Source organism: Schistocerca americana, chromosome 2 (genome assembly GCF_021461395.2).
Source record: "Schistocerca americana isolate TAMUIC-IGC-003095 chromosome 2, iqSchAmer2.1, whole genome shotgun sequence".
Classification (NCBI taxonomy): domain Eukaryota; kingdom Metazoa; phylum Arthropoda; class Insecta; order Orthoptera; family Acrididae; genus Schistocerca; species Schistocerca americana.
Genome location: NC_060120.1, coordinates 820,101,898 through 820,113,617, shown reverse-complemented (window position 1 = coordinate 820,113,617; position 11,720 = coordinate 820,101,898). Strand labels below are relative to the sequence as shown.

At 42.6% G+C, this 11,720-nt stretch overlaps 1 non-coding gene across 1 annotated transcript; it reads left to right on the top strand.

Moving 5' to 3' along the window:
• The first annotated feature begins 11,313 nt into the window (after window positions 1-11,313).
• Trnat-ugu lies at window positions 11,314-11,387 on the top strand. The gene has a single exon. It is a non-coding gene; the product is annotated as a tRNA-Thr (tRNA).
• The last annotated feature ends 333 nt before the right edge of the window (window positions 11,388-11,720 follow it).

The following is an 11,720-nucleotide window of genomic DNA, read 5'->3' as shown; positions in this document are numbered from 1 at the left end:
TTGTAATATCTATATAAAGACTTTGACATTGGTTGTTGTGAGTGAAGTGTCATATATCCGGTTATAAATGTATAAATATCATTAAATATCCGGCATTCACATGGTGCTACTCACGTTTACGCGTTTATTTAGTTATTCATTACTCTGTTCAATAGAGCTGGCAGAGGAGTATGGAACACGCTTTCCCCTTCGTTCCCCCGAGAAGTAGGATTCGTGACGTTTCAGAAATTATAAAAATGGATGCTAATGTGTTTGTCTAATCAAGATAATGTATGAACTATTATCCACCGACCTTCAATACGTTCACAAAGTCACCTCGTGTTGCCGATTCAGGGTATGCATTCTCACTTTTACTACTAATTGTAATGTATAGTGACAGTCTTTCCTGCATAATGTTACGTTATTAACTGCATACTTGAAAAGTAAACTTCTTGAGAGTTTAGATCGTTGCAAAAAAAGAAAATCTAGGACATTAATTAAAAGTAGCTGATATATGATAGGGAATGGATTATTCTGGCGTACGCCCTCAGGTGAATTAAAAAATCATAATCACCGGAGAAGACTTTAAATGTGAATGAAAATATTTATTAGAGAGTGTCATGTTACTCGGTATTTTATTGGTGACTTACTTTTTACTTTAGTTATTAGCACGTTCCGTAAATGATATTCGCGGCAGCTGACCATGGTGTAGCGTGTGTCTGTAGGTTCACATATAAGACACATAAGACGCATTTATGCATTTGCGAGAATTTATGATACGTTATTTCCAAGTCACATACTGATAAATATGTACGTCCAGTAATTGTGATCGCACAGTTTCACTTATTTCCTTTTCGAAGCTCTGTATTTTTGCTGTTTATAATATATTCTGGCCTGAACAAAAATGAATGAACTGTTTTTTTTCTGAGTTAAGAAGCTAATCAATAATACTTCAGAGTATTTCATTTATGCTCCCATTGTGGCAGCTCGGTTGGACTTGATTATGATACTTGCATCAAGTACTATTTTTGCTTTATAAATGTCCGAAGTTCATATGTCGATAGCAAGAACAGGAGTGGTCCCACGATTTAACCCTGGGGAATGCCAGTAGTAATTTGTCTCCACTCAGAAGATTCATAATGAGAAATGTATGACCTACCTAGTAAGAACTTCTACTCCTATCAGTTAAATTTTAAGTACACCGTTCATTCATTTCCTTCGAAAGCCATAAGCTGTATGTTTGTACAAAATAATGTTGCTATTTACATATTAAAATGCCAGAAGGTAAAATGTTGTAATTCGGATGTTTTAATACATGGTCAAGGAAGTGGTAGGTGGCATGTTCAGTTGTGAAGTCCTCCTGGGATCCGAACTGTAATTGACTTAGAATATAACAGTTGCAGATATGCTCCGTCATTGTTAAACACATTACCTGCTCCACAACGTTTGAGAAGGAACCAACTACGTAACCTTTCACGGAGGGATTGTAATGTAATGCACTATCGCTGATGTGGTACCTGATTGGAGAGTTACGTTTGCAAATGCAAACGCGAAGTTACATACAGTTCAATCGAAATGTAAAGCTCATGATTAATTGAAGTACCGTTGAAAAATTTGAAAAAGGCTATACTGAATACCGTAATCATGTAGCGTTAGTTTCCTCTTTGTGAAACAGAACAGAAACTGTCCCGGAATTTTTTTTTTTTTTTTGTGTGTGTGTGTGTCATTAGTCTTCTGACCGCCACGAATTCCTCTTCTATGCCAACCTCTTCATCTCAGAATAGCACTTCTAACATACGTCCTCAACTATTTGCTAAATGTGTTCCAATATCTGTCTTCCTCTACAGTTTTTGCCCTCTATAGGTCCCTTTAGTACCATGGAGATTATTCCCGCATGTCTTAACAGTTGTCCTATCATCCTGTCCCTTCTCCTTATTAGTGTTTTCCGCATATTCCTGTCCTCTCCGATTCTGCACAGAACCTCCTCATTCCTTACCTTATCAGTCCACCTAATTTGCAACATTAGTCTGTAGAACCACATGTCAGATGCTTCAATTCTCTTCTCTTCCTGTTTTCCCACAGTTCATGTTTCACTACCACACAATTCTGTACTCCAGACGTAAATTCTCAAAAAATTTCTTCCTCAAATGAGGCCGAAAGTTTCATATTACTAGACTTCTCTTGGCCAGGAAAGCTCTTTTTGTCATTGCAATTTTTCTTTTGATGTCCTCCTTACTCCGTCCGTAATTGGTTATTTTACTGCCTAGGTAGCAGAATTCCTTAACTTCATCTACTTCAAGACCATCAATCCTTATGTTAAGTTTCTCGTTGTTCTCAGTTCACAATACTTTTGTATTTCCTCGATTTATTCAAAGTTCATATTTTGTACACATTAGACTGCTCGTTCCTTTCGGCAGATCATGTAATTCTTCTTAACTTTCACTCAGGATAGCAATGTCATCAGCGAATCATATCATTGATATCCCTTCATCTTGAATTTTAATCCCACCAATGAACCTTTCTTTTAGTTCCATCGTGATTCTTTGATGTACAGATTGAACAACAGAGGTGAGAGACTACATCCGTATCTTTCACCTTTCTTAAACCGAGCATTTCTTTCATAGTCGTCCACTCTTATTATTCGCTCTTGGTTCTTGTACACATTGTCTATTACCCGTCTCTCCCTATAGCTTAGCCCTATATTTCTCAGAATTTGGAACATCTTGCACCATTTTACATTGTCTAACGCTTTTCCAGGTCGACAAATCCAACGAACGTGTCTTGATCTTTCTGTAGTCTTGCTTCCATTATCAACCGCAACGTCAGAATTGCCTCTCTGGTGCCTTTACCTTTCCTAACTCCAAACTGATCGTCAACTAACACAACCTCAATTTTCTTTTCCATTCTTCCGTATATTATTATCGTCAGCAACTTGGATGCACGAGCTACTAAACTGATTGTGCCATAATTCTCGCACTTGTTTTCCCGAAAATCAGATAGTATGTCTCCAAACTAATACATTCTACATACCAACGTAAATAGTCGTTTTGTTGCCACTCCCCCCAATGATCTTTGAAATTATGATGGAGTGTTATCTATCCCTTCTGCTTTATTTGATCGTAAGTCCTCCAATGCTCTTTTAAATTCTGATTCTAATACTGGGTCCCCTATCTGTTTTAAATCGACTCCTGTCTCTTCTTCTATTACAACATACAAATCTTCCCCCTCATAGAGGCTTTCATTGTATTCTTTTCACATATCCACTCTCTCCTCTGCTTTTAACAGTGGAATTCCCGTTGCACTCTTAATGTTACCACCGTTGCTTTTAATGTCACCGAAGGTTGTTTTGACTTTCCTGAATGCTGAGTCTGTCCTCCCAACAATTTCTTTTCCGATTTCTTCACATTTTCCTGCAGCCATTTCGTCTTAGCTTTCCTGAACTTCCTATTTATTTCGTTCATCAGCGAGTTGTATTTCTATATTCCTGACTTTCACGAAACATTTTTCTAATTCCTTTCATTGATTAGATGAAGTATTTTTTCTATTGACCAAGGTTTCTTCGCAGTTACCTTCTTTGTACCTATGTTTTTCTTTCGAACTTCTGTGGCATCCCTTTTTAAAGATGTTCATTCATCTTCAACTGTACTGCCTGCTGACCTATTATTTATTGATGCACCTACAGCCTTAGAACTTCAAGCGTATATCGTCATTCCCTAGAACTTCCGTATCCCACCTCCTTGCGTATTGATTCTTCCTGAGTAATGTCTTAAACTTCAGCCTACTCATCATCACTTCTAGATATGATCTGAGTCTATGACTGCTCCTGGGCACGCCCTACAATCCAGTACCTGATTTCGGAATCGCTGCCTGACCATGATGGAATGTAATTGAAATCTTCCAGTATCACTCAGCATTTTCCAAGTATACCTTCTCTCTCGTGCTTCTTGAACAGAATATTCGCTATTACTATGTAAAATTAATCACAGAACTCAATTAGTCTTTCTCCTCTCTCATTCCTTGTCTCAAGCCCATATTCTCCTGTAACCTTTTCTTCTACTCCGTCCCCTACAAATATATTCCATGACGAAATAAATGGCCAGCCTGGTGGCCTAGCGGTTCTAGGCGCTTCAGTCCGGAACCGCGCGACTGCTACGGTCGCAGGTTCGAATCCTGCCTCGGGCCTGGATGTGTGTGATGTCCTTAGGTTGGTTAGGTTTAAGTAGTTCTAAGTTCTAGGGGACTGATGACCTCAGATGTTAAGTCCCATAGTGCTCAGAGCCATTTGAACCATTTTTTTGAACGAAACAAATCTCGGGTGAACAGCCTACTATGAGTGTGCATAGGATACAATATTTCTGCAATCGACCACGTTGCCTTAATCAGGTGCGGTGATGTACTGACCCGCGGTGGGCCGGCGCCATGTACAGGGTGTTTCAAAAATGACCGGTATATTTGAAACGGCAATAAAAACTAAACGAGCAGCGATAGAAATACACCGTTTGTTGCAATATGCTTGGGACAACAGTACATTTTCAGGCAGACAAACTTTCGAAATTACAGTAGTTACAATTTTCAACAACAGATGGCGCTGCGGTCTGGGAAACTCTATAGTACGATATTTTCCACATATCCACCATGCGTAGCAATAATATGGCGTAGTCTCTGAATGAAATTACCCGAAACCTTTGACAACGTGTCTGGCGAAATGGCTTCACATGCAGATGAGATGTACTGCTTCAGCTATTCAATTGTTTCTGGATTCTGGCGATACACCCGGTCTTTCAAGTGTCCCCACAGAAAGAAGTCACAGGGGTTCATGTCTGGCGAATAGGGAGGCGAATCCACGCCGCCTCCTGTATGTTTCGGATAGCCCAAAGCAATCACACGATCATCGAAATATTCATTCAGGAAATTAAAGACGTCGGCCGTGCGATGTGGCCGGGCACCATCTTGCATAAACCACGAGGTGTTCGCAGTGTCGTCTAAGGCAGTTTGTACCGCCACAAATTCACGAAGAATGTCCAGATAGCGTGATGCAGTAATTGTTTCGGATCTGAAAAATGGGCCAATGATTCCTTTGGAAGAAATGGCGGCCCAGACCAGTAGTTTTTGAGGATGCAGGGACGATGGGACTGCAACATGGGGCTTTTCGGTTCCCCATATGCGCCAGTTCTGTTTATTGACGAAGCCGTCCAGGTGAAAATAAGCTTCGTCAGTAAACCAAATGCTGCCCACATGCATATCGCCGTCATCAATCTTGTGCACTATATCGTTAGCGAATGTCTCTCGTGCAGCAATGGTAGCGGCGCTGAGGGGTTGCCGCGTTTGAATTTTGTATGGATAGAGGTGTAAACTCTGGCGCATGAGACGATACGTGGACGTTGGCGTCATTTGGACCGCAGCTGCAACACGGCGAACGGAAACCCGAGGCCGCTGTTGGATCACCTGCTGCACTAGCTGCGCGTTGCCCTCTATGGTTGCCGTACGCGGTCGCCCTACCTTTCCAGCACGTTCATCCGTCACGTTCCCAGTCCGTTGAAATTTTTCAAACAGATCCTTTATTGTATCGCTTTTCAGTCCTTTGGTTACATTAAACCTCCGTTAAAAACTTCGTCTTGTTGCAACAACACTGTGTTCTAGGCGGTGGAATTCCAACACCAGAAAAATCCTCTGTTCTAAGGAATAAACCATGTTGTCTACAGCACACTTGTACGTTGTGAACAGCACACGCTTACAGCAGAAAGACGACGTACAGAATGGCGCACCCACAGACTGTGTTGTCTTCTATATCTTTCACATCACTTGCAGCGCCATCTGTTGTGGAAAATTGTAACTACTGTAATTTCGAAAGTTTGTCCGCCTGATAATGTACTGTTGTCCCAAGCATATTGCAACAAACGGTGTATTTCTATCGCTGCTCGTTTAGTTTTTATTGCCGTTTCAAATATACCGGTCATTTTTGAAACACCCTGTATATATAGGACAATCCCCCTTCCGCTCCTTCCTCAGGCGCTTCGTATGAGTCGGTGCGGTCCGCGCCCCGCGCGCGGTCCAGGTGCAGCGTCCGTTCTCCCGCCGTCTGGGCGCTGCGTCCTAGGTCTTCTCGTTCAGGAGGGTCTACCGGTACCGCTCTCATTATTCTTCCCTCCTTCCCAAGTCACGCCAGTCATATATAAATATGTCCACTTCTTAATATATCGAGTCTTATTGATTGGCGACTCCATGGCGTGTTGTGTGCACCACGACCAATTAGTGGATAGAATAGGAAGGAAAATCAGCATTGGTCGTATTTTGTTGTTTTATTGTCAGCAAAATCGATTATCGGTCACTTAGTGACCATCCTCAGTGCTGTCATATACAATTCAAATTGATAAGCACTGGTATGAACTATAACCACAAGCTCAGAGCGATCACACAAACTGGTTTATATTTACGATATAATCACATACTCTATAGTAAAGCTTTGTGCACAGAATTTTGTGTCATATTTATGAAAGGGGGTAAAGAGGGTTATTTTACTCTTATATGGAGGATGTAACGATGCCTAAAATGGGTAAATAATTGAACTATATTTCTTCATTCTCTATCAAAACTGCGGATACACACATCTGATTTTAATTTATAACATTTCTGTCTAAGTGAGCGTTGCACCCTTTCCCTGTTTGCAGATTCTAAATCCGTTACATATTTGCGGTTTTGGTTTAAGAAATGTTCGCCAACGGATGAATCTGGCTTCTTTAATCTCCATCTTCTGTGATATCCTTTGAATCTAGTACAGACTGGCCTTCCAGTCAGTCCGTCACTGTAGAACATTATATGCAGATGATCTTAGAAACCCCAGCTATCATGATGGGCAGTTACTCATCTTTTGAACGTTAGTAATTAGTAAATTAATCACAGAACTCAATTAGTCTTTCTCCTCTCTCATTCTTTGTCTCAAACCCATATTCTCCTGTAACCCTTTCTTCTACTCCGTCCCCTACAAATATATTCCATGACGAAATAAATCTCGGGTGAACCAAATAGTGGATAGAATTGGAAGGAAAATGAGCATTGGCCGTATTTTGTTGTTTGATTGTCAGCAAAATCGATTATCGGTCACTTAGTGACCATCCTCAGTGCTGTCATATAAAATTCAAATTGATAGGCACTGGTATGAACTATAACCACAAGCTTAGGGCGATCACACAAACTGTACAGAAAAGTACAAAGCAACCCTATCCTTTAAAATGTGGGTTGTACTATTAGAAATTTTACCTGTGAAAGGTAAACTGCACCATTTCCTTTTCAGGTTTTCTAATTGTTCTCTGAGTGCAATAGGGATGTGGATTGCCTTTGTTTTTTTTTGATGAGAATTTTGTCAGAAAAACTGTATTGAGATTCATTATTTGTATAGTAACAAGTATTTTTATTAAAGTTATTTTCTTGTCACAGAGTTCTTATGATGTGGGACTAGAAAAGAGAGGGAGCTATGGAATGCTGCATGTTTGTAAACTGTTTGATGCTGAGAGGAATCTGGGATGAATGTGTCAGTAAAGGGTTCTTTTCCGTAGATTCTAAGATTGTGGTTGCTACACTGACGGAAGAAATTCCGAGCACCAAAAGTAAGTTAGTGTACAGTATTGACACTTCGGAAATACATTCGTATAGATAACATATTTAAGGGATTAACACTGCAATATTAATCGTTTGTAAGCGTAAGGATAAGCCACTGCAAATGTGCAATGCTGCTATAGTAATAACCAGTATAACTGCCAGAACGCTGAATGCAGGCATGCAAACGTGCATGCGCTGTGTCGTACAGGTGCCGGATGTCAATTAGTGAGATGGAGTTCCGTGCCTGTCCTGTTGCACTTGGCCGCTCAATACAGTGACGATTGATGCTGCTTGTGGATGACGCTGGAGGTGTCGTCCGATGTGCTCGATTGGAGACAGATCTGGTAATTTAGCCGGTGAAGATGACATGTCGACACTCTGTAGAGCATGTTGGATTACCACAACGATAAGCAGGCGGTCGTCAGCCTGCTGGAAAGCACCCCCTGGAATGCTGTGCATGAATGGCAGCACAACGGGTCGAATCATCAGACTGGCATACGTATTTGCAGTCAAGGTGCATCAGATAACCACGAGAGTGCTCTTGCTGTCATACGAAATCGCTTCCTAGACCATAGCTCCAGGTGTGGTTCCAGAGTGTCTAGCACACAAACAGATTGTTATCAGACCCGTGTTGCTGCTGCAGATGCAGTATTATGCGCCAGAGCCATACGCCGAACAAGATGGTCTTCCATCTCGATAGCGCCGAGCTGCCGTCTGGAGCCGGGTGTCCTCCCGACAGTACATTCTCGTGATCGCCGCTGCTAGCAATCATGTACAGTGGCTACATTCCCGCCAAGTCTTTCTGCAGTATCGCAGTATCTTCTCGTAGCACTAAACTCTACCTCATACAAAGTCATTGAGGTGTTTATAACGGGTTCTTGGTAGCCTTAAAGGCATTCTTGACTAGCATCAACCGACCACGTCCAATCTCAAAGCGTTGCAGTGTAGCAGCGTGTAGTTAAAGGAAACCTGATTTGCATTCTCATACTGGCGCTACTAGCGCCACTCTCATTCGACTGGCGATAAATTTGAATAGACCACATCTTTCAGATGTAGAAACACGCCTAACAACTTTCGTTTATGTTGCACAACTCCTTATTGGTGTTGCGATGTTTTCCGTCAGCATATTCTATCTATAAGCTGATGTCTAGGAAATTAATGGTGCAGTCCGCTAACTCCGTACTAAGCTCTTTGTCAGTATGCCACTGCTTCATAATTTCCATGAACTTCTCGAATTGGCCAGTACAATCTTTCCAAATACAGATAATATCATCGACATGTCTGTACCAATACAAAACATGTGTTCCCAGTGGCTCAGACTTAACAAAAGCAGTGTCCCATTCGTCTGTGAACATTTTTGAAAGCAAAGTGGATAATGGCGAGGAAATTTCCAGATCAACGGCTAGCTTATAATTTTTGCTCCCTTGAAAGCAGATATAATATTGATTTAAGCAAGTTCAATTGTATTAACTGTACTCTGGTTTTCTTCTGGATTAATGTGGTGCAAATACAATGACTGTGACACAGTATAGTTCAAATGGCTCTGAGGACTATGGGACTTAACGTCTGAGGTCATCAGTCCCCTAGAACTTAGAACTACTTAAACCTAACTAAAATAAGGACATCACACACATCCATGCCCGAGGCAGGATTCGAACCTGTGACCGTAGCAGTCGCACGGTTCTGGACTGGATTGCCTAGAACCGCTCTGCCACCGCGGCCGGCGACACAGCATCTACACAGTCTTTCACCGGAATGCTCGAGGACAATCTTTGTTCATCAAAAGAGACTCATTTTGTGCCGTAACTTAACGGGAGCTGTCCGCCAAAAACCCTTTCCTGTCACTGCAATGAGGGTGCGGTTCCCACTACCAGTACATTTTATTAAAGCTGAGGATAGTTTCTGAAAGATAAACCAAATACGGAAAGTTAAACCATACGAAGAAAACTGACAGTGTAAAAAACAAGTGAAGTCATATGGAAAAGAACGAATAATTTGAAGCAGTTTTGTGTGTTGGTCGAACGTGTCTTACGTAACATCGAAATCAATATGTATTACTTAGCTTTTTGGGTTAAGCTTTAAAAAGCAGTTTTCATGTGAAGCAATCGATTTGGAATATATCGAGTGCTCACAGTTGAATTGGGATTTATCAAAAGAGCGGCGAGCTGAATAGGTTTCTATCACTGTGTGTTCACGCCACTTCTGTTGAAAATCGCTATTCATTCTTAGAAATTTTCTGCTCGTTATGCATTCTATACAGGCAAAATGTACTCCTCCACCCTGGAGAAGTTCGGAACACGATTTGTGGATTTTTAAAGTTTTACTCCTACCGCGGCCAGGCAGTAGAGGCGAGCCCGGCCAGTGTGCTAATTAAGTAAGCCACTGGACGGTACTGTTAACATTACGACAAAACACTGCCGGCAGACGTGTGTCTGTGAAACCGATGAACGGTCGAGGGCATGGAACAGCTAACTCGTTATGACCGAGAACAAAGTAATATTTTGTAATTGGGGCACTTGCGTGCTACAGAGAAACTCACACGTTGCAGATTTAAACGAGGCTGGGAAAAGCTGGTGGGACAAGTAGTAGGAAAAGCTGTCAGGGCAAGTAATAGGAAGTAAAATTGCTCTCCCTTCTGTAGGACTATGTCATAAGCATAGCTATAAGGGTGTGAATAATCGAGCTTAGGAGCTCAAAGCGTTCAGTCGTGCTCCATTCTGTCGGTGCCTCGAACCGGAGAGAATGAAGGGCTTTTGAGTTTCAGAGAAACCACAACCCAGCCTTGGTGACGAGGATCGGTTGACTACCTGGCCGCTGATTGACTGATCGAGTTCCGATGAGGCGGCGTGCCTGCCTACCTGTGGTGAAGCGGCCGAGGAACTTGAGAACTTCTCCGACGTGGCGAGTTTGTTTACGGCCACCGTCCGCCCTCTGAGGAATTCCGCCGATGGGCTGCAAACTGCGTATGATCCGAAATGGGGTTGCGGACCCTCGCAGCCTCCTAGCCAGCTAGACGTCATTGGCCATCGCTCTGATCTATCCCTAGGGGTGGAGGGGGGGAAGAAGGGGTGGGGTCTCGCTTGTGGTCTGCTACAGCCCGCGACTCAAGATCACGGACGTCATTGACGGATCGGCGGCGTCAGCGCATTGCGCAATCGGCTGCGTTTGCAAGTGCACAGTGGGGCCGTGAGGGTGGCCGAAGTGCTGTTTAAGGATGCATGACTAAACAGTCGTCAATATTACCGCTGCTTGTCTGCACGCCCGGTGTGATTCAGTCCTCTCCCTCACCATTTCCATTACCCATTCTGACGCGTAGCGACCCGGAAAGTGAACGTTACACCTAACGAAGTGCTTTGATGTAAACAGTTCACACGCCACTGTTTTCACAACTTTCTTTTGTACCATGTCATAGACCTTCCCGCAAATCCACGAAACACTAAATGGGTTTATATATATGAAGATAGTAACTGTTCTCGAAAGAACAGAATACTGTTGATGACCGTGCAGCTATTCCCTGGAATAAATGATGACTAACTGAAACCCTCAGCTGCCGACAGGTGTTGTTGATATACCTCGATGTGTACAGCTCTTACGGGAATCGCCAAAGCGTGCGCGAGTAATGAGTGAATGGGCAAATGTCTATAAGGTACATTACATATGTAGAATTGTGGACAGTTGGGAACGTATCACGGGAAGCGTGCAAGGGATAAATCGCTGCAGTCGCGCTATTCATCTGCGTCCTCGGTGGCTCAGATGGATAGAGTGTCTGCCATGTAAGCAGGAGATCCCGGGTTCGAGTCCCGGTCGGGGCACACATTTTCAGCTGTCCACATCGAGGTATATCAACAACACCTGTCGGCAGCTGAGGATTTCAGTTAGTCATCATTTATTCCAGGGAAAAGCTGCACGGTCATCAACAGTATTCTGTTCTTTCGAGAACAGTTACTATCTTCATATATATAGTTAAAGGCTAGCCAGCCATTGACCATCGTCTGTGCGAATGCGCACAGGTTGCCCTAACTCTTACGGGAATCGCCACGAATTCCCTTCCTGTGCCAACCTCTTCATCTCAGAGTAGCACTTGCAACCTACGTCCTCAATTATTTGCTTGACGTATTCCAATCTCTGTCTTCCTCTACAGTTTT